The sequence below is a fragment of the Budorcas taxicolor genome, chromosome 6 (genome assembly GCF_023091745.1).
Source record: "Budorcas taxicolor isolate Tak-1 chromosome 6, Takin1.1, whole genome shotgun sequence".
Classification (NCBI taxonomy): domain Eukaryota; kingdom Metazoa; phylum Chordata; class Mammalia; order Artiodactyla; family Bovidae; genus Budorcas; species Budorcas taxicolor.
Genome location: NC_068915.1, coordinates 62,546,939 through 62,573,795, shown reverse-complemented (window position 1 = coordinate 62,573,795; position 26,857 = coordinate 62,546,939).

Here is a 26,857-nt window from a genome sequence, read left to right as displayed (position 1 = left end):
ATTAAGTAATGAAAAAAATAAAATTTTCTCTTATTACTATTATAATAGTTATATGTGGTGGCATGAAAAAGAATAACACCAACTAGAAACATGCTGTGAATGTTGATCAAGGTGTTAATGACTTAGTTTTTTTTCAATTACATATTCATTTTTAATTCCTTTCAGAAACATTTACCAGCCAGGATAACAATACCACTATCTGCTGTTACATCCATTTCTTTAATTTTTGTGTAATCTCTTTTTATGATTTTTCATTGTTTCTTTTTCACATGTACCCAAACCAAAATAATATATAGTGAATTAATTCAAGTAGGTCTCCAGATATTACAATAATTCTGCACATTTATATGCAATTATAATGTCCCTTCAAAATACCCACCTTGATACCATAGGTATTATTTATTAAGAGATCTTGAACTTCCTAATATTTTTTGTCCCAGACCATCATCACTCATTTTACTTTCTCATCATTCATTAAAGCATGAATCCTTTCAATCTGAAATGGTAAAAGAGAATAAATACCAAACTCTTCTTATATGATTTTTGTGGCATTTCAAATTGAGCTTAAAATGCTTTCTGTAATCTCTACCAGTAGAGTTGGCTAATTGAACACCAAATACTTAAAAATCTATCTACTTGAGCCTTGGACTGGGTTCCAGTATCTCTAGTTCTTCTCTTTTACAATGGGGATCATTGAAACCACTGCGTTTGAACCTGGGATTACTCTGAACCAAAGGCAGAAAAGTTTGAAGTAGTGCTAATCTTATGCTTCTTTTGTTCTGGGATCTACAAATGTATATACTGTCAAAGAAAACCAGAGCTAGTTACCAGATGGTAGTTAAAGCAGTTACCAGATGGTAGTTAAAGCAGTAAAAACAGGTTTTATTTAAGAATGATTGCAGTAGAGGGGAAACAGGCCTCGGTATAGAACTAGGCTCAATTCTAACTGTCCAAGGACAAGTGGGGATTTATGGCAAGGATCAAGTTGAGATGTAAACATCAGTGGCTGGGAGAATTCTGATTAAACCAACTTGACAGGATTCCCACTGAAGGCAGACCAGGATGATCAGATACTAAGAGTGGAGAATTCTTCCTAAAATCACTTAGCCACATTCTTGCTTAAACTGGGCCTTGTAAACAAATAGACTTCCCAAGTTGCTCAGTGGTAAAGAAACCACTTGCAATGCAGGTGATGTGAGTTAGATACCTGGATCAGGAAGATCCCCTGGAGAAGGAATGGCAAACCACTCCACTATTCTTGCTTGGAAAAACCCAAGGACAGAGGAACCTGGTGGGCTATAGTCCATGTGGTAGCAAAGAGTCAAACATGACTGAGTGCATAGCAAACAGCATTTCATGATGGTTAATGGAAGAGCTTTGAAATTCTATTATTTAATTTCAAAATCTGGCACCACAATTAACTCACTGTGTGACTTTGGATGAATTACTAAAGAAACTATCGTGGGGTAGCAAAAGAGTTGGATATAACTTAGTGACTAAACAACAAAGACAAACATGAACACCCAAAGCTCAAGGTTGACAAAAGAATTCAAGGAAACCTGAGTAAAGTTTGGTCAAGGAGAGAGTCTCTGTCACCACTCCCCGAACACAAGAGGTGTTGTTGTTTAGAGACTAAGTCATGTCTGACACTTTGCAACCCTGTGGACTCCAGCATGCCAGGCTTCCCCATCCTTCACTGTCTCTGGGAATTTGCTCCACAGAGACTATTACTAATAGAAAGTTGGGGCCTTGTATTAGTGAGAGGGCTTCCCTTGTGGCTCAGCTGGTAAAGAATCCACCTGCAATGCAGGAGACCTCGGTTTGATCCCTGGGTTGGGAAGATTCTCTGGAGAAAGGAACGGCTACCCACTCCAGTATTCTGACCTGGAGAATTCCATGAACTGTATAGTCCATGGGGTCGCAAAGTGTTGGACACAACTGAGCGACTTTCACGTTTATATTAGTGTGAGGACAACCTTGCTTTGGTATTTTTAATTGCCCCTTTAGGGAGTGCTGTCCTCTCATGAAACCTTGGGGATTATGCTACTTATTAACAGAAATTAATCCCACATATTTTCAGGGATAGGTTGCCCTCAGAAGTAGGCCTCAAGATAAGGTATGAGTAAAAGCGGTTTATTGAATCTGTAATCCTGGGAAACACCAATAGGGCAGTGAGGAAGTGAGGGAAGGGAAGAAAAGAATGAAGAGTGCTTTATCAAACAGGATGCAATGTGCATACTGGAGCCCAGTCCTAAAGGGAATAAGGGATTGTGGGGATTTACCCACTAACTCTGTTAAGCCATTGGTTGAGGACTGTTCTAATGGAATAGCTAGTTCGTCTACATTTGTAGATATAATAGGCTTCAACAGTCAAAGAAAACCCGGAAAGTAAGGCTTGTTTTTTACTTTGAATAGGAAACTATCAGTTTTAGGAGAATACTGACTGTTCAGGGTTCTATGGTGGGGCTCTGGCAGAGTCATTATTTGTGAACCTTCACTTTCCCTTCATATTCTCTGTCCTGAGATCCACTTTTTATAGTGGGAACTCAGTATTTCCTCATGGGTATTTAATGACAACTGTCAGCCTCATCTATAGTAAGCTGTTTTGGCTCTATGTTTTTATTAAGATATGTTTACTTAGATATATTTTATATACAGAAAATTGTAATATTACAACATATTACCATATATACAAATATTATAATATACATGTAAACCTTATTTTAATACATGCAGTTACTAAAAATTTCGGCAACCCCAAACAGTCATGTAATCACCATGCAATTAAAAGTAATATTTCTATCACACAAAAAGGCATAATTCCTTATACTCAATTTCCTTCTCTCACATCCAGGCTCTAGAAAGCTCTGATCTGATTTCTATCTATCCAGAATTTAATATAAAAGGGATCATACAGTATGTTGTCTTTTGAATCTTGCTCCTTGCATATAACATAGTGCTTTCAAGATTCATTTGTATTTTTGCAACATTAGTAGTCTTATTCTTTTTATTGCTGAAAATTATTCCATCATTGGATGTACAAGAGTGTGTTTAACCATTCAGCATTTGATAGATATTTGGAGTTGTTCACATTTTATTGCAGGCTGTTATTCCTTCTAATTAATGGAAAACAGAAAGAGGGAAATACTAACTTTATAGATGCCACTTTAACCAAGTGATCAAAGTTAGCATCATTAATGATATTGTATTTGTATCACCCACCCCCTATACTATACGATGGGAAGGGCACTTCATATCTGTGTTCTTCTTCATAAAACTTTATACCCCTAGGCTAATAATGAGAAAATACCAAACAAATCCAAATTTAGGGATATTCTACAAAATATATGACCAGCACTCTTCAAATCTTTCAAAGTCATGAAGTTTAAGGAAAGATTCAAAAGTTGTTACAGACTGAGGAAACTAATCAAGCATAATATCTAAATGCTAGGTATTTAATCTGAAAAAAGGACACATTGGGTAAACTGGTGAAATTAAATCTGTATTTTCCTTAATTGAATAGTACTAGTGTCAATTTCTTATTTTGATCAATGTAGCATGATTGCATAAAATATTAACATGCAGGAAAATCAGGGAGAATAGATCAAAGCTCTGTGCTTTCTTTGTGATGCTTGTGCATCTAAAATTCTTTTAAAATAAAAGGTTTTGTAATGAAAATAAAATTATATTCTTGTTTTTACTTTTAAAGTAGCCTCTCAAAAATTAAAAATAAAAGAGCAACAATTAAAACTAAAACAATTGGAAGAAAGAAGTGAATAAAACAAACCTGAAATGGAGAATTAGAAGAGAATGGCATAGCTTATCAATTTAGCCTCATCCCTTGGAAAAAATAAAATGAATATATCTCTGGAATAGTTAATACATTATAAACAGGGCTCTGTTTCTGTGGAGAACCTTACTAGTACAGATTTTGGTAGTAAGCATTGTTACAGAGGAACAGAATTTTACATATATAAGGAGATTTATTATGAGAACTTGATTCATATAATTATGGAGGTTGAGAAGTCCTACAATCTGTCATCTTCACACTGGAGACCCAGGAAAACCAGTTACATAATTCAGTTCATAACTGAAGGCCTGAGAACCAGAAGAGTTGATTGCTATAAATCCCAACACAAGGCCCACAGAAGATAAGACGAGATGTCTCAATTCAACGGTGAGGCAAGAAAAAGGGGACAAAGTCCTCCTTCCTCTACCTCTTGCTCCCTTCAAGCCCTCAAAGGATTGGATGTCCACCCACAATGGGGAGGGCAATCTACTTTATTAACCCCACCGTTTCAAATGTTGTATGTGCTAAGTCACTTCAGTCATGTCCAACTTTTTGAGACCCTATGAACTGTACCCTGCCAGGCTCCTCTATTCATAGGATTCTCCAGACAAGAATACTGGAGTGGGTTGCTATGTCCTCTTCCAGGAGATCTTCCAGACCCAGAGACTGAACCCAGGTCTTTTAAGCCTCCTGCATTGGCAGGTGAGTTCTTTCCCACTAGTGCCACCTGGGAAGCCCTTCAGATGTTAATCTCATCTGCAAACACCTTCACAGTCATACCCAGAAATAATTAATCTGGGCACCCTGTGGTCCATCAAGTTGACACATGAGTTTAACTATCACACATCCAAAGACCCCAAATGCATAGAGATGTGCAGATATTCACAAGGAAAAAACAAAAACAAATAAAACATGTGTAAATTAGAGATTTCATTACCCCTCCCGAGCAATTTTAAATTGATCCAACCTCTGTTATTTACCGCATAGGAAAAAAAAGTCATCTACCAAAATTTCCCTAAGTTCACAGGGAGCTGGAATTTTTATTATGACCTCTGATTTTTCTTTGTAATGTCTTTGACTCTATCAGGTATGGAATTAGTTCCCATTTTTAAACTTAATTTACATTAGATCAGACACTTACATAATATATGTATATCTGGAAGAATTTGTTATTAAAAGTGATGAAAAATTGTAGACATTTACATTGCAATAACTCAAGCAATTAAAAATCTTATGGCCATGATTTCAGGTACTAAAAGCCCCTATGAAATTTCTTCAATTCAATAACCTGTGTCAATGAAAAATTAATCAGTTTATCTAAGAAAGAAATGGAAAATTTTACTTGAGCTAAACTTGAGGATTTTAATCTAGGAAGAGCATCTCAGAAAGCTCTGAGGACTGTCCTACCCATTAGAAGTCAAGGCACAGTTACATAAGTTTTTTGAGACAGAGGGCTCTACATCAAATGATGTATTATTGACAGTTTACACAATCCAGATCTAAGTGCCATTTGATCTCCTTATGAGATCAAAAGGGAATGTTGTCTTTTAAGGAGCTGTCTTGTTGATGCTAGGAGAATGCTGCTCTTTATGGTTGAGCAGGTATTTCTGCCAGTGGGAAGGTTTGGAGGATGCATAATGCAAATACATAACGCACAGTGGTGGGAGAGAGGGCCAGTTGAAGGACAGAGAAGAATTTTTATGTTTAAATTTGCCTTGTCTTGCCATAAAATATGAATTTATTTCACACTTGGCTTCTGCCTTGTCTTGCAATAGGTCATCCTTCTCTCTACTGTCCTCTATTTTTGTCTACCCTCAGCCCTTCTGGGCTTCCCTGGTGGCTCAGATGGTGAAGATTTGCCTGCAATCCTGGAGACCTGGGTTTGATCCCTGAATGCTCTCTGGAGAAGGGAATGGCTATCCACTCCAGTATTTTTGCATGGAGAATTGATGGACAAAGGAGCCTGGCAGGCTACAGTCCATGAGTTTGCAAACAGTAAGACACAATTGAGCAACTAACACTTTCACTTTTACCCCTACTAGCACCGAAGATTTCCCTTCATTTCCATTCATCTCTGAGGGAAGAGCTTAACCACATCTCTCAGTTCCCAGGTCCCTAATGATTTCACGATTCCTTCACCTTATCTTCCCACAGTGGCTCCCTTCCTCTTGGCAGGTGATCAAACACAGGTCCCTTGCTCAGAGGTATAATTAACACAAGTACTTCTATTGCTAGGTGTCAATAAATACTCCCTTCTCCACTATATCAATTATTTAAAAATCAAAGCATTTTGGAGCATTAATGTTGTCAGGAATAACAGATGGTGAGGGGATGGAAAATAAACTGAAACAAACAAACCAAGTAAGAAAGATTCAACATCAAGTAAAATTGCTAAATTGTTTATTTTGGTTTTATGGTACAAGTGCTTAAGCAAAAGAAGGGGCTTCCCTGGTGGCTCAGACAGTAAAGAATCTGCTTGCAATGCAAGAGATGTGGGTTCAATCCTTGAATCAAACCAGTCAATCCTTTAGGAAATCAACCCTGAATATTCATTGAAAGGACAGATGCTGAAGCTGAAGCTACAATACTTTGGTCACCTGATGCAAAGAGCTGATTCATTAGGAAAGACTCTGATTCTGGGAAAGATTGAGGGCAGTAGGAGAAGGGGATGGCAGAGAATGAGATGGTTGGATGGAATCACCAAATCAATGGACATGAGTTTGAGCAAACTCCAGGAGATGGTGAAGGTCAGGGAAGCCTGGTGTGTTGCAGTCCATGGGATCACAGAGTCAGACACAACAGAGTGACTGAACAGCAATAAAGCAAAAGAGAAAAGAAGGAAGGGAGAAAAGAAAGAAAGAAAGAAGAGAAAATGCAGGGTAAAAGTTCACTGTAAGAACAAGATTGTTATAAAGAAACAAGTGTACAGTAGATCATAATATGTGTCCATGCTGGGACTGGGGGTCCAAAGAATTCTGAGGTTTCTACTTGTTCAGTTCAGTTCAGTCGCTCAGTCGTGTCCGACTCTTTGCGACCCCATGAATCGCATCATGCCCTCCCTGTCCATCACCAACTACCAGAGTTCACTCAAACTCACGTCCATCGAATTGGTGATGCCATCCAGCCATCTCATCCTCTGTCGTCCCCTTCTCCTCCTGCCCCCAATCCCTCCCAGCATCAGAGTCTTTTCCAATGAGTCAACTCTTCGCATGAGGTGGCCAAAGTATTGGAGTTTCAGCTACAGCATCATTCCTTCCAAAGAACACCCAGGACTGATCTCCTTTAAAATGGACTAGTTGGATCTCTGTGCAGTCCGAGGGACTCTCAAGAGTCTTCTCCAACACCGCAGTTCAAAATCATCAATTCTTCGGTGCTCAGCTTTCTTCACAGTCCAACTCTCACATCCATACATGACCACTGGAAAAACCATAGCCTTGACTAGACAGACCTTTGTTGGCAAAGTAATGTCTCTGTTTTGAATATGCTATTGGTCATAACTTTTCTTCCAAGGAGTAAGCGTCTTTTAATTTCATGGCTGCAATCACCATCTGCAGTGATTTTGGAGCCCCCAAAAATAAAGTCTGACACTGTTTCCACTGTTTCCCCATCTATTTCCCATGAAGTGATGGGACCAGATGCTATGATCTTAGTTTTCTGAATGTTGAGCTTTAAGCCAACTTTTTCACTCTCCTCTTTCACTTTCATCAAGAGCCTTTTGAGTTCCTCTTCACTTTCTGCCATAAGGATGGTGTCATCTGCCTATCTGAGGTTATTGATATTTCTCCTGGCAATCTTGATTCCAGCTTGTGCTTCACCCAGTCCAGCACTTCTCATGATGTACTCTGCATATAAGTTAAATAAGCAGGGTGACAATATACAGCCTTGAGGTACTCCTTTCCCTATTTGGAACCAGTCTGTTGTTCCATGTCCACTTCTAACTGTTGCTTCCTGACCTGCATACAGATTTCTCAAGAGGCAGGTCAGGTGGTCTGGTATTCCCATCTCTTTCAGAATTTTCCAGTTTATTGTGATCCACACAATCAAAGGCTTTGGCATAGTCAATAAAACAGAAATAGATGTTTTTCTGGAACTCTCTTGCTTTTTCAATGATCTACTTGTTACAGAAACCTAATCTGTCTTAACTTGGTCTTACAACAACCTGACTTCTGGCATCCTACAGATAGGAACATTCTAAGCTCCTGTGGCTGGGATAGACTTGTTCCAATGATTAATGGCTTTTACACCTGTAAGTCACACTGTATATTATGTATATTTAGTCACTCCAACTAAATAGCACCTTAACTGAGAATAACTGCATTGAAATGATTGTGACATATAACCTTTGATCATCAAAATAAAAATTTAATACCCTGTCCAATATTCTGTGAAGTAACAGGAATTGTGACTCATGATTGCACTTCATTAGAATCAATTTTGGTGTTTTTCTTGAGCCAGGTTGAAAGCGACATTTTGTTTCACCTGTCTCTGAGAATTCTTTTCAAAACTAACAGAAAAAGAAATATTTGAAATAGTATTTTTTTATCTTCTAAAAAGTTTAAATGTTGTGTTAACTTGCAATGTCTATTCCATCTTAAACCCTCTGTCAACAACATGCGCAAGTCTGTCTCATGAAATAACATGTTAAACATTTATTCAATTTTTTCTTGAAGCATGAAATTTACATTTATCTCCACGAATTTTTTACGTTGCTCAACTTGTTTTGATAAAACATTTTCACCCTGTTTCCTGCACCCTTTTTTGAGGAACATTGTACACTTGAATCATTTGAATTTTTCAACACAGGCGTTTTAGAAAAAGTCAGTTTATTTCATCTCAGTCAGTTGGATACAACATGTCATCAGAGGGAGGTTTTATGTTGTTGTTGTTGTTGTTGTTTTTTAATCACCAGGTTAATCCTTTGAGACCTGAAGTGCCAGGCTGTACATGAGGCTTTCATCTCAACACTTATTCAACCAAAACAGTAAGAGCAAGAGGTTTCAATAAGCATATATTGAAACTCACCACATCCATAAATGTCCATCTAAAACACAAGTCTCCTGTCCACTATTTCCTATTCCACGCATAGTTTCATTCATGTGCAATCTCAAAAGTCACACCTTCAAATATATAAAGTGTGTTTATCTATAACATTCCTACTTGTAAACTCATATGTTTATGCTATCAAGTCATTTGAACGGATTTATATTTTTGCAAGTCATTCATTATGGATTAAATACCACTCATATTTTAAAATACATAGTAGGCAACATTTTCTGAACATATAAAACACTTTCACAGTAACACTGTTCATCTTAAAAGACTTTCAACTAAACTAAATGATTTGAGATTGGGTTCAAATTCCTTATTTATCTTGCAAAACTTTTTACCCTCTGGCTCCAACATAACTTTTTAAGCTTATTTCCTATAGCTCTCATTAATTTACAACTAATTCTATTTAAACTGGTCTCTTTGTATTCTCCTAAAACATCCTGTAGTTTCCCATTACAAAGCAGGCTGGATAAAAGCCTGCTTTTATCCAGGCTCTACTCACCAGAGTAGTCTGTTTTCCTGCTTTCTGTTTAATTAAATTTTACATATATATTTCAAGACCTAGATCTATTCCCAATTCTTTGGGTTGTCCTTTTTTTTAATCTAAAGTGAAGTTTCTCAACTTTTTATGAAACCACCTAAATATTATATCTATAAATAAAACATTACATTTATCTGTTGCTATGGTAGTCAAAATAAAATGGAAGTATTATTACAAAATTAATGTACTCTGTGATAAGCTGCTTGTAACAAGGCTACATGCCTTACATAAAATTTAGGGCTTCATGGATACCTTCTCCAAGGAATAGGCTATAATTTTCCAGAGCAACTGAAACTGGAGCATTGATTTGCACCAGGACTGGAACATATGTGAACTTTGGTCTAATTTCTAGGCTATGTGGCATATGGAAGCGAACTACAGGGAAAACAAGAAAGTAGGGATAAGATGGAGCAAGACCTTTTGGTCCTTCCCCCTCCCATTTCCTCCAACCTGCCTCTTTGTAGAAAAACTTTAGTCAGAACACAAGTTTAATCAAAGAAATGAGAAAATGCAGAAGTTAAAAAAAATTAAAAAGTCAAACAAGACAAAGTAATAAGAATTGAGCAAAGTCAAGGATCATTAGTTCCTCCTCGAGGACTTTAGATAATATTCTGACCCATATCCTTTGAGTGGTCTTATGGATACCGAAATCTCCACCAGGTGGAAGAAGTTAACAACATGATGACCAGACTGCAGCCACGACATAAAGCTGCCACATGCCTGAGAGCTGGCCTCAAATAAGGGAACAGATTGACCCCAGAACCAAAGATTAATTGTACTCAAAACAATCAAGATGACCAATTTCAAGATGACTCTCAGCTCACTGTGCTGTTTTTGTGTGTAGCCCCCTCCTTCTGCCCACTCCATCTGTAAAAGCTCTTGCCCACTTATTGTCAGCGGGGAGAGTGGGCCTTTGGATGTGAGTTGCCCCACCCCCCAGGTTTTGGTGACAGGAGTACTTTAAAGAGGCATGTAGATATGCAGTCATTCCCCTAGACAGTTGGAAAAAATATATAAAAAGTTCTTGTCTATAGATACACTGTTAATGCTAAGATATTGTGGACAAAGAAATATATAATGGTTGCAGACATGTTTGCAAATTTTCAGATCATAAGTCACAAATATAGATGTTCTGAATTTCAAGAAAAAAATAGTAATTGAGCTGTTTCTCATATAGAAAGCACTGTCTAGCATTCTCCACACTAAGGAGCAGAGGGAATTATTAATATTTACTTGATTTGGGTTGAAATTGAGGAGGTCAATAAAATTTATATATTTTCCAATCACACAGGAACTATAGCAAAATAGTGCTCCTATTTTATTGAATAATTAATGTATACTTTTATTGAATTTCTGATGGCTCTCTATTTCGCTTTTCAAATATACTGTACTTTCCTGGTGGCTCAGATGGAAAGCATCTGTCTACAATGTGGGAGACCTAGGTTCAATCCCTGGGTCGGGAAGTTCCCTGGAGAGAGAAACAGCAGCCCACTTCAGTACCCTTGCCTAGAAAATCCCATGGATGGAGGAGCCTGGTGTCCATGGGGTCTCAAAGAGTTGGACATGACTGAGCAACTTCACTTCACTATATTTGGGAAACCCTCAGAGAGCAGTGATACAAACAGAATAGTTGTGTAGAATCACTGACTAGGTAAAATATTTCCATTAGGAAAATACCTAGCTTGAGAGAGAGTTAAATTTGCATTGGTTTAGGAAGAATGCATAAAAAACTCCATTTATTCACTTATTTATTCATCCATCCTATAAATACATTAAAGGCTTATCATATGCCAGGCACTGCTAAGAACTGAGATAAAAATTTATGTATAAGGATGTATCCTGACTTAGTCTCCTCACTTATAAAATGCAGATGGCTTTCACTTCTCCATTAGTTTTCTATGGTGGCCTTAAGAAATGTCTACAAACAACTTAAACAACATAAATTTATCTTATAGTTCCACAGGTCAGAAGTTTAACATGGGTCTCACCAGGCTAAAGCCAAGGTGTTGGCTGAACTATATTCCTCTCTGGAGGCTCTGGGGAGAATCTGCTTCCTTGCTTTTTCATGTTTCTCAAAAGAAATAGCATAAATAATTGACGCCTATGAAAAATAGGGATTCCCAGTGGCACTAGTGGTAAAGAATCTGCATGCCAATACAGGAGAGAGATGTGCATTTGATCCCTGGGTTGGGAAGATCCCCTGGAGAAGGAAATGGCAACCCATTCTGGTATTCTTGCTGGAAAATTCCACGGACAGAGGAGTCTGAAGGGCAACAGTCCATGGGGCTGCAAAGAGTCGGACATGACTGAGCGACTGAGCACACACACATGAAAAATAATTCAACTATATAATTCAGGGCTAGATTTATTTTAAACTAGTCTACAATTTTAGATAGCAGCACCGACTCAATGGACACGAACTTTGGCAAACTCCAGGAGATAGCGAGGGACAGGGAAGTCTGGCGTGCTGCAGTCCGGGAAGAGTCGGCCATGACTTAGTGACTGAACAACAATATTCTACAATTACCCACTTAAAAAGATGTCCAGCTAAATATTTTATTAGTCTTAATCATACTATGTGAACTGTTTTTTCTCTCTGCTTCCCCACCACCCATGTCCCTAGCCTTAAGGAAGAAACATACCAGGGGCAAGAATTGAGAATGGGTATTTCCTGATAAAAGTTTATTACCTGATTATTCTTATTAGACTGTTAAAGTGAGCAAAAAAGATAACAAATCAGTAAACATGATAAAATTCCTCATTTAGCTTCCCTGGTGGCTCAGAGGTTAAAGCGTCTGCCTTCAATGTGGGAGACCCGGGGTTCGATCCCTGGGTCGGTAAGATCCCCTGGAGAAGGAAATGGCAATCCACTCCAGTATTCTTACGTGGAGAATCCCAAGGACGGAGAAGTCCATGGGGTCGCAAGGAGTCGGACACGACTGAGGGACTTCACCTTAAACATGATAAAATCCCTCATTTAGCTGGTAGCCATGCTCTCAATATCAGAATCTGAATATAAACAAGGAATAAGAATCTGACTTAAAGTTGATAATTATGTTTAGCGTAAACATAACAAGGCTTTTCAAAAAAAAAAAAAAAACTCTCCCTAAAAATACAATAGAAGTTAAATAAAACTATTTTACCCTCAGTTTTGTGGAAAATATAGGGTCACTCTCATAAAGTTATAAATTTTAATGCATAGATAGCTTTCATGATATCTCAGCTATAGTCACGACTACTGTTAACTCCATTTTATAGGAAAATATAAATGAATAAGACACTAGAATTTTCTAAGACTAACGTTAAGTCAATGCTAGCACCAAAAATGAGTGGAACAATAGATATTTCTATCTCTTATCAACTGCCTAACTTGGAGAATCTCATCCACTCAGCAAGAGACTATTAGCTTCTGCCCAAACTTGCCCATATTTATAGATTGACTGAAAAGATGAGGTGACAATTCAGTCAATAACCTTTGACACAAATTCAGACAAATCATGTGCTCCTCACAATGACAAATTACTCTAGAAAATTAACTGTCAAAAGTGCAGCAATATGATGAAGATTGATTATTTTATTCTTGCAAGTCTGCTTTGAGTTAGAGTAACAGCCTCATTTGGACACAGATGGTGCCAACAGGGAAGGACAGATCGTGTCTCTGTCTCAGCTGAAAAGAAGAAGATGGATTTTCACAGGATAACAAGGGTGATGATTCTTTTTTCAAGAGAAGGAGCTTATGTTTTGTGAGTGCCTCTTTAAGATTATCTTTACAGTCTCAGCAAAGAAGAAAATCATATTTTTAAACATTTTGCCACTACTTCTGAATAAACTGCCTAAAGGCAATTTTAGCCCCTTGCCACAACTTTTCTAAAAGAGTGGACTTTGAGAAACTTTCCTTCAACTTTATATCTTTTATTGATTCAATAATTATATTTTAAAATAACACATAGTATATTCAAAAGGATATATATTTGATTTTAGATTTTTCTTCAAATATTGTAGGTAATAGCTTACAGGCTAAATTCTATGAGGAACTTAGATCTCTCCTTGAAATTCAGGTATGTATATTAAAACAGATATTAACTATTTCAAGCAAAGAGATCAGTAAAATTGATATTTCAGAGTTTTCACAGTCATTTATTTATTTGTTTTAACATCAACACCTCTCAGTGCCAGGTGTCTTATAATAAGATATTCTTTTACAGAGAAAATATTTAAAATTATATTGCAACTTCATAAAAAGTAACTGGAAGCTCAATGAAGCATCACAAAAGCAGGTTTAAACTATGTAAACTTTGGGAACTACTCAGTTCCCACAGTTATTTGCCCCATTATAAGACCTACAAAAGATAAAAAAAGGATAATAGAAAAAATGGACCCACGTTACCACAGACATGAGAAGTCTGAAAAAAATCTTGTGTAATGAGGGGTTGGCTGTAAGGAAGATCTGAAATTGGGAAAAGGGAAGAGGGACACAGGGAAGATGGGTAAATAACAATTCCAGCACACACTTCCAAGAACATTGCAGAACTGGATATGGTGGGGAAAAGTTGTCAAGAATACATACCTCAATTCACAAGAAGCAAACTCTTCAAATAAATAAGGCACTAATGTTTCCTTGAGTATCAGGTCTCAATTTCAATCTTTCAAAGAAAAGAAGAAATTAGGCAATGATCATAAGGAGGCATAGAATCATGTTAAAATATCCAGTATCTTGATGCCAGACTACCTCTAACCAAGTTGCTTTGGCAAAAGTTGGTGTTAGTAGATGCTGTGGACATTTTCCCAGCAGGGGTGGGTTTAAATGTTAAGCCATCTATCCTCAATTTGCAATCGCTCTGAAGAGCCATCTCAGCTCCAGAGCTCCCTTTTAGATAAGCTGAGACCTATGTTCTGTCTTGTAGTTCGAATTTAATTCTGCCCAACTCTCTCACATCTTCACAAGTATCCCTAAGAGCATTCCTGAATAAATGTCTTGAAAACAAATTTCCTCCTTGAGACTATTTCCTGAGGAGTCTTACTAAAACAATCCTTATCAGAAGTGGTTGAGGAAGCAGAGTCTAAAAATGAGATTTTGGAGTTAGATCATCACCAGCTGGCTGGCAATAAGAAGGCCATCATGGGTGGTAACTGGAATGATGATAGCAACTGGCATATTACAGCAGTGAAAAATTTTAAATGTACATTGATTGTGAAGTGGGATGAGAAATCAATTAAAGAAAATGTACCAGCAGGTGCACTATCTCAGGCACTTGATAGGTTCTGAAGAGGTTGTTATTATAAGGACAATGGGATAGAATGGCAGTTGCTCATGCTATTGATGCTTTGAGGAAAGAAAATGAGGTTTATATATGCTGATGTCAGGAGCCAAAAAAACTAAATATCAGATCTAGGACTTAATTATAAGCAAAGTAGAGTTCCAGAGAAAGTTAATTTGTCAAATCTAGCAACTGTGCTATGCAAAAATCAGGACTCAGAGTAAGAAGTGAGACCCCAAAACTTTGGTGGAGACCCAGAGTGAAGCAGACAAGAAATTGGGGACCTGAGTTTCCCTCAACCTCTAGGTTTTCAAAACTGGCCCACTCCTACCCATTAAGGGTCAGGATGCTCCCATTTTTCAAGATGACTCAGAGGCCTCTGCCTTTTAGGACAATATACATTCCTAAGGATCTCCTTCCACTGATCCTCCTAGTTGGTAGATAAAAAATTAAGGGCAACTCACAACATAATCCCCCTGGAGAAGGGCATGGCAACCCACTCCATTGTTCTTGCCTGGAGAATCCCATGGACAAAGGAGCCTAGTGGGCTACCGTCCATGGGGTCACCAAAAGTCGGACATGGCTAAAATGACTTAGCACTTACAACATGGTCCAGAGAGATGCTGGCCCATCAAACAAAGAAAAGTACTTGACAAAAGGAGATATAGGTTAGAGCCAATATATATTAGTAAGACCCACAACAACATACATGGTTGTAGAATCTGAAGAGCTGGATCAAGATGGATTAAGTGTAAAGTGAATACAAAGAAGTTTTGACATAGGGACACTTTCCCCTCGTCCCTTATGAGAAACTGATATAGGAGGAGAGAGGCCAAGCTTATTTTAGAAGTGGGTCAATTCTTTACATATATGGGGTTTCCCACATGGCTCAGCGGTAAAAAATCTGCCTGCCAATACAGGAGGCACAGGAGACATGAGTTCAGTCCCTGGATCAAGAAGATCCCTTAGAGAAGGCGTTGTCAACCTACTCCAGTATTCTTGCCTGGGAAATCCCATGGACAAAGGGGCTTGATGGGCTACAGAGAATGAGGTCACAAGAGTCAGACACGACTTAGGGACTAAACCACCACCACCACCAATGCCCATTAGATAGAACCCCTATGGGAGAGGTGCTGAACAGCCAAGTGGACTGAATGCCTTACTCATTTGACATAAAGCAGCCTCTCTCTTCCAACTTACCTATCTTGTAACAATGAACTCTTGACCGAAGTAGTTATGGTGGCAGTATCAAAGACTATTCATGGGCCTCATAGCACAAGGTACCACCCACCAACACAGATCTAGCTACTGCTGAAACAAAGACCAACTCTCCCATCCAACTATGAATCAGATCCAACCCTGCTTAGCTTCCAAGATCAGACGAGATCCAGCACGCTCAAGGTGGCATGACTGTAGACTGAACAAAAACCAATTCTGAGTCACATAATGGCAGCATTTCTTTTTGTGACAAGTTGATTCTCAGGACCATCCTTTCTAAGAGGGGCAGCTACCTAACTTGGCTGGAATCAACATGCATTCTAGGTATGTGTATGCTTTTCTTTCTTTTGGAGCATCAGCCAGCCTCCAGGAAACCGGCACTAGGACACTCATGAAGTTATTGCTGAATGTGTTCCACGAAGCAAAAACTTAAACCAAGAAAGAAAGGAACTCATGGGGTTCAATGATCACAGGCTCCTACAAAAGAGATAAATGAAGTGAATCCCTAGAACTGATAGTTCAGGAAAATCCAAAATCATCTCTGTGCAGTCATCCTAAAGAGACATTATTCTAGAATTCTCAAAAAGAGACTTCTTACTCAAACTTTATAGGAAAAATCTGTCTTGTGTGTGTATCTGCATACGACACATACTATAAAAATGAAATGAACCACATTTATTAGGAAAATCTTGGCAAGCAATATATCAAAACAAATAATTTTCTACATAACATGTTTTTTTCCTAATTATTTTGTGAATTTATGCCTTATCTTGTTCTTAGAATTTGTTAAACAACTTACTACAAAATTTTGTATATAATTTCCAATTTTTACTCTAACTCAGCAAGGTATTATTTTCGCTTGTTTCAGGATATAGTCAGCATCTCTGAGAGATTAAATAGCTTGTTCAAAGTAACCCAAGAAAATAAGTCATACTCCAAATCAGAAAAGTAGTTTTGTTAGAATGCTTATAAGTGATTTTTTCTACTTCTATTTCACAAACTTTCTGAAATATGGTTATGCTAATTTTATGGTTAAAATAAGTTTGTAAATAAGAAAAAAAATGAACTCATTAGAGGTTTGATGCATTTTCATTGACTTTCCAAGTGAAATAACTGTACAGAACAATTGTCCTTCAAGATCCTCTGGTTTTACTTTAAAGAGACTTGGCTAAATTTCATGCCAGGAAATTGTGTTCTCAGCCTAAATTGTTCATACAATTTCAAGCAAGTATGTCATTTTCACTCTTTAATAACTGAATCATTATGTTTAACAACTTAGCTATCTGCATTTGAGAGCTGACTGAAAAAATTTTTTATTTAAATGGAATTATGGATTTTATGGAACAAATACAGTTTTTTATAAGTAGTCAAAAACAATTTTTTCAAGTAAAACAAGGAAATATTGTCATAACAAAATATGTCATATCCATCAGTTTCATTGGTAACTTTTGAGTCTTCTGTCTGTATTTGATATAATGTGCTCTAAGTATTCTTCACACACAATTAAGAGAATAAAATGGCTGGTTTTGCAGTCTCTGGATAAATGGCTTTCTTGATAAAAGTAACTCATCATGTTCACTGAGGAGATGAAAAAAATACAAAAGTTTGGATGAATTTAGAGAATATCCTGAATTATAAGCCTGAGTAATGCTGCCCCTTTATTTCCTCCCTTTCAAAATTATACATGATTTTACAAAAAAGAGGTATTTTTCTAAAGAATATACCATGCATCACAATTGGGCTACCTTAAGAAGCTACATTATACCTGCTTAAAGTTTAATGAAATAATTTTCCGCATTTTAGCCACTTAGGCTAAGAATAGCAGCCATGTATTCAACTGTCTAAATCAAAACTGATTTTGTCACCATAAATTACTTTAGAAATCATTATTTTAGAAAGTAAGTGGATCAAATATCTCTCGGGTAACTTCATGTACAAAGAAGTGTGTCAGGATATAAGAGGGTCTAATAACGATTACCCTTTTCTTTCAAATCAAGTTCAGAACTAAGAGGTATGGGTGAAGTATATGAAGGTGAAGATTATCACTTTCATAACTGATAATAAAAATATTTGAAAATATGTGTTAAAATAAGTTCTAACAAAGCAAGCTAGTATTTTCCCCGTGATTAAAGGGATGAGTAATAGAGAAAAACTATGTGTGGCTCAAATGTAAGGCTGAGCCAGGTAAACACATGAAGAAAGACAAAAATGGTCTCTTCCACCATATTTCCTTGGCACTTACGTGCGATCAAAATTCTGTAAGATTTAATCACTTCATGAGATCTAGTTAGTGATTCAAGTGAAGAAGATCAAATTATAGTTCATTAATTGACTAAAATGCTTGTTTCCTGCCCACACTGAAAATTCTTTTGTGGCTGAAATGGACATATACATTCTCTATTTTTTTAGAAAATAGTGAGTGAAAAATGAGAAGATAAGGGGAGCAAATGTTTTGGGGAAGTTAGAGGTCACTGCTTGGTGGGTCTTCAGGGTCAGTATCCCGGAGGACAGAGGGCTTAGTCAGAGTTTGAAAACAGGGGTACGTGAAGAGTGTGGAAAGAAGAGGTATGATCTTTCAGGTAGGGAAAATGGTATGAGTAAAACTACAAGGTGTGTTAATAATAAACAGCATATTTTGAGAAAATGGGTAGACCTTATGGCCTGGGGGGGCCATTTGAGAGGAAAATGTAACAAACAGAATGGAAGTCTAGAACTGGACTATCAAAGAAAATAATTTGGGGTTGGGGGAGGGGCTGTTGTTTTGTACTATTGTACAGACAGAAGGGAGCTATAGAAGGTTTGAAAGCAAAGCTGTAATATAAAAATAGTAGAATATCACACTTGGGATACAGAGATAGAAGAGAACAATGACTATTTTATCCCCTCTATTCTCACTCTCATTTTTCCATCTTAGACATCTAGACCCACTGTGATAATCAGACTAAAGGTGTGTGTGTGTGTGTGTGTGTGTGTGTGTGTGTGTGTGTACTGCAGCTAAATTATTTTCAATTTTAAATTTTTTCATCAAAAATTATTTTTGTTTTATCATGTAACCTTGTTTTAGTTGACATAGTTATGGTCAGACATTACAATTAATGGCTAAAGTGTACGTATTTATTTATTTATTATTTTGCATCAACAACAATCTTTATTGTCAATTTTTTTTTTTTTTTTGTTGGATCTCCCTTTTCATGAGGTAGAATAGCCAGGACTATGTAAGCCTCTAAGTAGCACTTGAGAGCAGGTCCCATAAGGCAGCTTTGTCTCCCCCTCATATGGTGCCTGAAGAACATATATAACCTTTCTCCAAGCTGGCCCCGCTCTGCCTGATACTCTCTTCCTTTATTTATTTTTTATTTTTTAGTATAAATTTATTTATTTTAATTGGAGGCTAATTACTTTATAATATTGTATTGGTTTCGCCATACATTGACATGAATCCACCATGGGTATACACATGTTCCCCATCCTGAACCCCCCTCCCACCTCCCTCCCTGTACCATCCCTCTGGGTCATCTCAGTGCACCAGCGCTGAGCATCTAGTATCATGCATCGAACCTGGACTGGTGATTCATTTCACATATGATTATATACATGTTTCAATGCCATTCTCCCAAATCATCCCACCCTCTCCCTCTCCCTCAGAGTCCATAAGACTGTTCTATACATGTGTGTCTCTTTTGCTGTCTCACATACAGGGTTATCGTTGCCATCTTTCTAAATTCCATATATATGAGTTAGTATACTGTATGGGTGTTTTTCTTTCTGGCTTACTTCACTCTGTATAATAGGCTCCAGTTTCATCCACCTCATTAGAACTGATTTACATGTATTCTTTTTAATGGCTGAGTAAACACTCCATTGTGTATATGTACCACAGCTTTCTTATCGATTCATCTGCTGATGAACATCTAGGTTGCTTCCATGTCCTGGCTATTATAAACAGTCTAAAATGTATTTAATAGAGAAAGCCCAAAGAAATTCAGATGTAAAAGGCCCTTGCCTAGTTTCCTTGTTTATTTTACTTCTCTTCTCATTCTCTTTATTTTTAAAAGTTTATGTACTGTGCTGCCCTCTGCTCATTCACCTCAGTCATGTCTGAATCTTTGCAACCCTGCGAGCTGCAGTCCACCAGGCTCCCCTGTCCATGGAATTTTCCCAGCAAGAATAGTGGAGTGGGCTGCCATGTCCTCCTCCAGGGGATATTCCTGACCTAGGGATCAAACCTGCATCTCCTGCATTGCAGATGGATTCTTTCCCATTGGGTCACCAGGGAAGAACTTGAAGTTTATGAAAACTCATTTATTGGAAAAAGTCTCGAAAACTGACTTTCACATGTGTGACTTGGCCTTGTTCTCTACCAGAGGGAGAGAGTCCATCCTCTTCCATATTCCCTCATCCAGTTAGTCAACATCTTTCCCTTCTTATATTCTAAATATATACCTTATGTAGTGTGATCACCCGATGGAAGCAAAGTTGACCCCTACTGCTTGGTTTAGATGTCAAAGCTAGTGACACCACACACATTCCAAGTGAGCAATAGAAGTTTTATTACTTACATAATAAAGTATTCTGGGGATTTATGGGCAGCCTTTTTAAGAAAATGGCTTGAGAGAGAAAGTTAAGGATATTGGTTGAGATTTTCTATTGTGGTTAGGATCTAAGGCCAAGATGAGGATTCCATTGTGTGGTCAGGGACTTGTGGGGTGTGCATTAGCCACCGGAGCCAAAAAAGAAAGTGTCAGAATTTCTTATCAGTTTTCTCCAACAGGCGGCATGAAGGAGAAGCAAGGGTTAAAAGCCATTATCAAATGCAAAAACTGGATTCAAACTTCTTATTCCATTATGAAACACAATCATCAGCTTTCATTTGCACTGATATCATAGCCTCTCAAATACACCCTCTTTCTGTAATCTACACCATCTGCCAATCCATCTTTCACCATTATGTCAACCTCATAGACTTGCAAATCTGATGATGCCATGACCCTGTTCAAAATTCTTCAGCGGTTATGCATCCCTAAGTAGTAATTCTTAAATGTTTTCATTAAGAATTAGTGGATAAAGTCCTGGGGACAGAAGAATAGTCAAAGTAGTTCACTATAAGACAAATATTTTAGAAGCCTATTGTTTTATTTTAAATATCATATAGATTTTGTCTTCTACTATAAATTGTCACATGAGATTTAATATATAAAAATATGCAAAAAATAATCTCCCACATAGCAATTTATACTAAAAATTTATAGTGCCCTTACAATTTCCTGGAGGAGTCACCATATTGATCCCTCAGCTTGTAGTACTTAACCAGGCATACCCTTGAAAAGTGAAAGTATTAGTCACTCGGTCCTGTCTAACTCTTTGTGACCCCATGGACTGTAGCCCACCAGACGCTTCAGTCCATGGAATTCTCCAGGCAAGAATGCTGGAGTGGGTAGCTATTCCCTTTTCCAGGGGAATCTTCCCAAGCCAGGGATCCAACCAGGGTCTCTAGCATTGCATATGGATTTGTTAGGAGAAGCATAACCACCCCCAATAGACTATAATGGCTTCTATTTAATGTAGGAGATCCTTCATTATCTTGAACCTAATTCATCCTCAGGTTCTGTCGTCTTGATCTGCCTCTCCAGACCATATACAAGCACTCTATATTGTAACACATGACCCCTGTGTTTCACTCCTTAATGGCATTGCATGGTATCTCTGAATCACCCTGTTCCCACTCCTCTCTAGATACAATTCCTCTTGTTGGGACTGATTCTTCAAATTAAGAATTTTTCAGTCCCTCTTTGAGGTGTCCACCTAGGTTTTCTCTGAACATTGTACATTATATCAATGATCATTTTATTTTGTGATTTTTGCATATCTACCTTCCCCAAAGATTTTGTGGACAGGAAGAATGTCTTTTCAACATGGACTGGCACAAAGCCTGCTCCACAGAGAGTACTCAATACACCTTTGTTGAGTGAATGAAGAGCCATTGTTGTGCCATTTAGAATAATAACTGTGGCAGTATTACCTTTTAAATACGGTGAAAGAAACATCTCCAGTAATAACATTGTTCAAATTCTTAATTCACCTCATAGGAAGGGTGATTTAAATATAGTTAAAATTATAAGGTGCATTCATTTTAGAGCATTATACAAATGACCTAAAGAAAAAAAGAAAGGAAAGTAATCTGACAACACAACAGTCAAAAAGAAAGTGAAATAAAGAAGAAAAGTGTGAATCTGAGAATAAATAAATAAATAATAAAATAAAATCTCTGAAAGCTCCCAAGAGTGAAAAGCAGGGACAAAGAAAATCTCTCAAGACTGACTGGTATGGGAGAGGAAACAGAATTTACACAAACCATGAGGGAATGAACAGGGACAGGAGACAGGCAAAAAAATTTAAATGTTAAGCAGGCCCATGAAAATATAATTATATTTGCTGATAAGAGGACAGTGGGTTTCAGGTGGGCAGTGAGATAAGTTGAATACATTATCATGTGTGTGTGTGATGGGAATATATAACTGAAAGATGAACTTTCAGGCTACAAATTAAAAGGTGCTAAATTCTTATCCAAGTTGATTTGTGCAAAATGTTTCCGTCCTTAGATGATTGAAATTGCCGATCTTAGGATATTTATTTTCTGTATGCCATTTTACTCACAGAATGACTATAACAAAAAAACAATAAAAATAAATTGATAGTCACACTAATAATATTTATGTTGCAGTCCACAAATTCATTTGTGCTAGAAATATGTTTTCTCTGACATAAGGTAATTTCTGTTTTGAGCCCCATTAACTCTCAGTTGGAAGAAAATAATCTTAGTTCTCTTTAGACGTCCCTTTCAATCCAACTCCACAGGCTCAAGGACCTAATGAAAGTATCAGGAGTAAAGAGAGAAAAATAGAAAGATCTAGACCTCAATAATCAGTTCCCAAGTTGGCCTATGAGATGTCCACTGCCCTGCCCTTAAGGCAGTTCTCAGTCTGGCAGCTCTCAGGAACCCTCTGCTGTTAGACACATCTCTCTCTGTCCTCCTTTCCTTCCTAGAGCTCAGAGTAAGTTATTCCTAGAGGAACTCCCTCTTACTTCAAATTTTGAGCAAAGATGTGTTACCCCTACCCCAAACCCTCCCTTCTGTATGGAAAGGGAAGAAACAGAAAGCCAAGAGAATTGATGACTTTTCTGTCAGCCCTTAAGTAAATAGCATCATGTTAGATGGGGAGGGATCACTATACCATAAGAGAAAGAAAGATCAGGTTATCATTTATTGCCTGCGTACTACATGTCAGGCATTGAGATCATTGCTTCATGCTGGTTAGTGTGTTGGGCGGTACTGCTCATAAACGGAATCTCTTGTTATTGAAGCAGAGAAAATTCTCAGGGTAGTTACTAGAGATAATATGAGTTAAATTCATTGATTTCAGAAGCTAGTGCATGGAGGTCAGTGACACACTGGGGTGAAGCAGAAAGATGAAGGAAAAGGAGGTAGGAGTGTAGCAAGTTAAGGGCATCAGTGGAGTTGGACCAAGTAGATTGAACTAAGCAAAGATTAGGACTCAGCAAAGATTGAACTAAAAATGAACTGTAGTCTGCCAGTTGTCCTTGGCAATAGAGTTCTCTCTTATGAAAATGATGTTACAGTGGGAAAAGTCATATATTGATTAAATCAGTAGTAACTAGCAAGAGTGTATTTTGCAAAAAGATATAGCTCAGATAGTTTTAATGTGGGGGAGTTGGAAAGAATTTTTTAAATAATTTTGTGAATCCACCAAAGAATGATATAAAGAAGGAAAGAACCTGAGTTATATAAAATAATTAAATTGGGTCTGTGTACTCGTAAGCTTTAATTGCAGTGAACTATTCTGCCTGCTGATGGCCCTTTTCATAGGTCATGTAAATAAAATCAATATGTCCTAGGTCCATACCTCTTCAAATTTCCTTTGCAATATTATTATTACTGCATAGAAGAAAGCACTTAAGGGCAAAGGAAGTTAGCTTAACACTTGAGAGACAGCAGAATATGCCACCCCAAAATATGCCACTTTGACACAAGGATTATTTTGAACTGAAGTTACTTGAAAGACAGAAGGTGTCAAAAAAGATTTAGCTGACTGTTCATTTTTGCATTTATATCACCAGAAGAACCACAGACCAGTTTTAATGGGTTTCTATAAGACTGACCATTGTAATGTCCCCAGACAGAGCATTCTTGGTGATCCCAGCTTCAGACCTCTCTGAGATACTTTGCTGTACATTTTATAAGTGAGAAATGTCATGCAATTTCAATGCTCACATTTTCAAGTGAATTTAAGACTGTTACACCAAGTAATTACCTAAAATGAATTTTATTTCTAATGTATTAGTAAAGAAGTCCAGCTGCCAACAGACAGGCAAGACCAAAGGCCAACATGACAATTCTGTAAGTAAGTAAGTAAAGTCGCTCAGTCGTGTCCGACTCTTTACGACCCCATGGACTGTAGCCTACCAGGCTCCTCCCTCCATGGGATTATCCAGTCAAGAGTACTGGAGTGGGTTGCCATTTCTTTCTCCAGGGGATCTTCCCAACCCAGGGATCGAACCCGGGTCTCCCACATTCCAGGCAGACACTTGCAAGACCAAAGGCCAACATCACAATTCTGTACTCATACTGAATTATTCTAGTGGTTATAAAGACAAAATTTATTCATTTGCTCAATATAACACACATGGGCTTGGCAGAAAATACACTGTACATTCAAAAGGTGTACATGAATGAAGATAATTTAATGATGGGAGTATTCACAAATGTATTTGTAGAATTAAGTGAACAAATAAGGAGTGGTGGGACTGGCAAGAATAAGGAACTGTGCACACACCTAAACTCAAGAGGGTAAATAAGGGAACAGCATCAAGGAAAAGCCAGAGCTAACCATCAAACTCAGACTGGCTGGCACAGAGGCATGCAGACAATAAATACTCACAACTGAATCTTCCCAACTCCTCAGTCTTCAACCAGTGCTAAACACAAATGGAAGCCAAAAAGCAAAAAGATAGAGGTGGTACAGTCCATGGTGGTCATTTTCTAGGGCCCCAGGTTTGAATAGAAAAGAGCAGAGAATGGATTTTGTAGGAGAAAGTAGAGCTGTGTGCTTATTATTTGTCTGGTTGCTCTCAGACCCATTGCTTGTTCTTTCCTAGACCTGACATTAGCACGGGGAATTGCATTTTCCAGACTTTCTTACCATCCTGTTTCTAACTGTATCTGGTCATTGAGAAGTGGTAGGAAGAGATTGGAGGACTGAAGGAAATCAAAAGTCATTCCATCTTTCCACATCTCTCTCTACCTTAGACATTATCTCCAAAGTATCTGTATATCCTTGATAATCCAGTTACCAGTGGAGAGCCATTTTCATCATTGTCCCAAATCATACGGGGTAAGGCAGAACAGGGCAGGGCAGGGATATCATTTTAGTTTCAACTACAACTCAAGGCTTTTGGACTGAGCTAATATACCTTCTCTGTCTGGGGATGATACGCTCTTTGTGTACTTCTAATGTTTCATGTTCCTCTGCACAAATCCTCCGGTCTTCCATCACCCATATATCCAATTACCAGTTTTAAATTTCTTCTATTTGCAATATCAATAGTCATTTCTGTTTCTGACAGAACTCAGATAATATCCTGGGTTAATTTGTAATTGAAAGACATTTTCACAGACCTAGCTTTTACTTCCAAAGTTATTTAATAAATTGAAAGTGTGATTTGACATCACAAAGAAGAATATGGTAAATAACAGTATTGCATTACTTTATCTCAAGCTAATGAGAGAGGAATAGAGACAGAATTTAATAAATGAATCAAACATTGATGTCACATGCAAATGAAATCATAGCATACTATATAAAGAAAACTTTAACAGGTTTGAATAGATAAAATGGTTGGGAAATTGAGTCATTCCTTGGCATGAATGACAATTGAGGAATTAAATACCATAAAATAATCTGTAATTTAGCAGTCAGTTTCATATTCACATTTGAACAGATATATTATTTAGAGCTCATTTTTGTCATGCAAGATGTCCTTTGTTTGTTAAAAGTATGGATAGTGATAAATGATCAGTGATAGAAAACTCTGGGCAGCAAAGAGAACTGATGACCTATTACTAGGTTAATAATTCAGTTTTTCACAGTTGCTCATAATGGTATTTCTAAAAAACAAATTTCAACATTGAATTTTAGCAGTAGTTAAAATACAGAGAAACTAGAATAGAAATAGAAATAGAAAAATGGATTGATGGATGGATAGATAGAGATAGATCGATGCTATCCAATATCTATTCATCAAATGATCTGCTGTAGGATAGAACTATGCCTATCAAAAATAAATCTTCACTCCCAAGACATACTTGAAGACAACAGTGCTTGCTGATATACAAGCAGAAATAATTGGATGTGACTTCCAATAAAGCTTATTTGGGGGTTTACTCACCAAGCAGGTACCTTTGCTTTCCTGGCTCTTTCTCATTCCTCCCTGAATTGTAGATGTAATGGCTGGCTTTGTAAATATGATGGATGATGGATACCGGTGCAGCCACAATTTTTCAACCATGAGGCAATCTTAACAGGGAAGATGCTTGTTAAGAATAGCAGTGCAAATGGAAAGTAGAAGCCTGTAACATTGATTATGCCATGAAGCCCAGTAGAAGTTCTGTACAACCAAACTCCAGACTGAATTTCAAGCGATAGAACAAACCTCTATCTTATTTAAACTACTTATATTCAGGCCCTTTTTCCATGTCAGACAAATACAGTTACTAACTGATATCATCCACTTTTATCTGAAGATATTCAACACAAAATATGATTTGAAATTATTACATATGATCTGAAAATTATCTTTGAAACTATTCATAAAGACAAAAAAATTTAAATTAATAAGAAAATATGCTCTCTTTCTTAGTGAAAGTGAATGGATGATGGTAAGGCTTTCTATTATTTCCTCAAATCATTTATAAATGATGCAAAA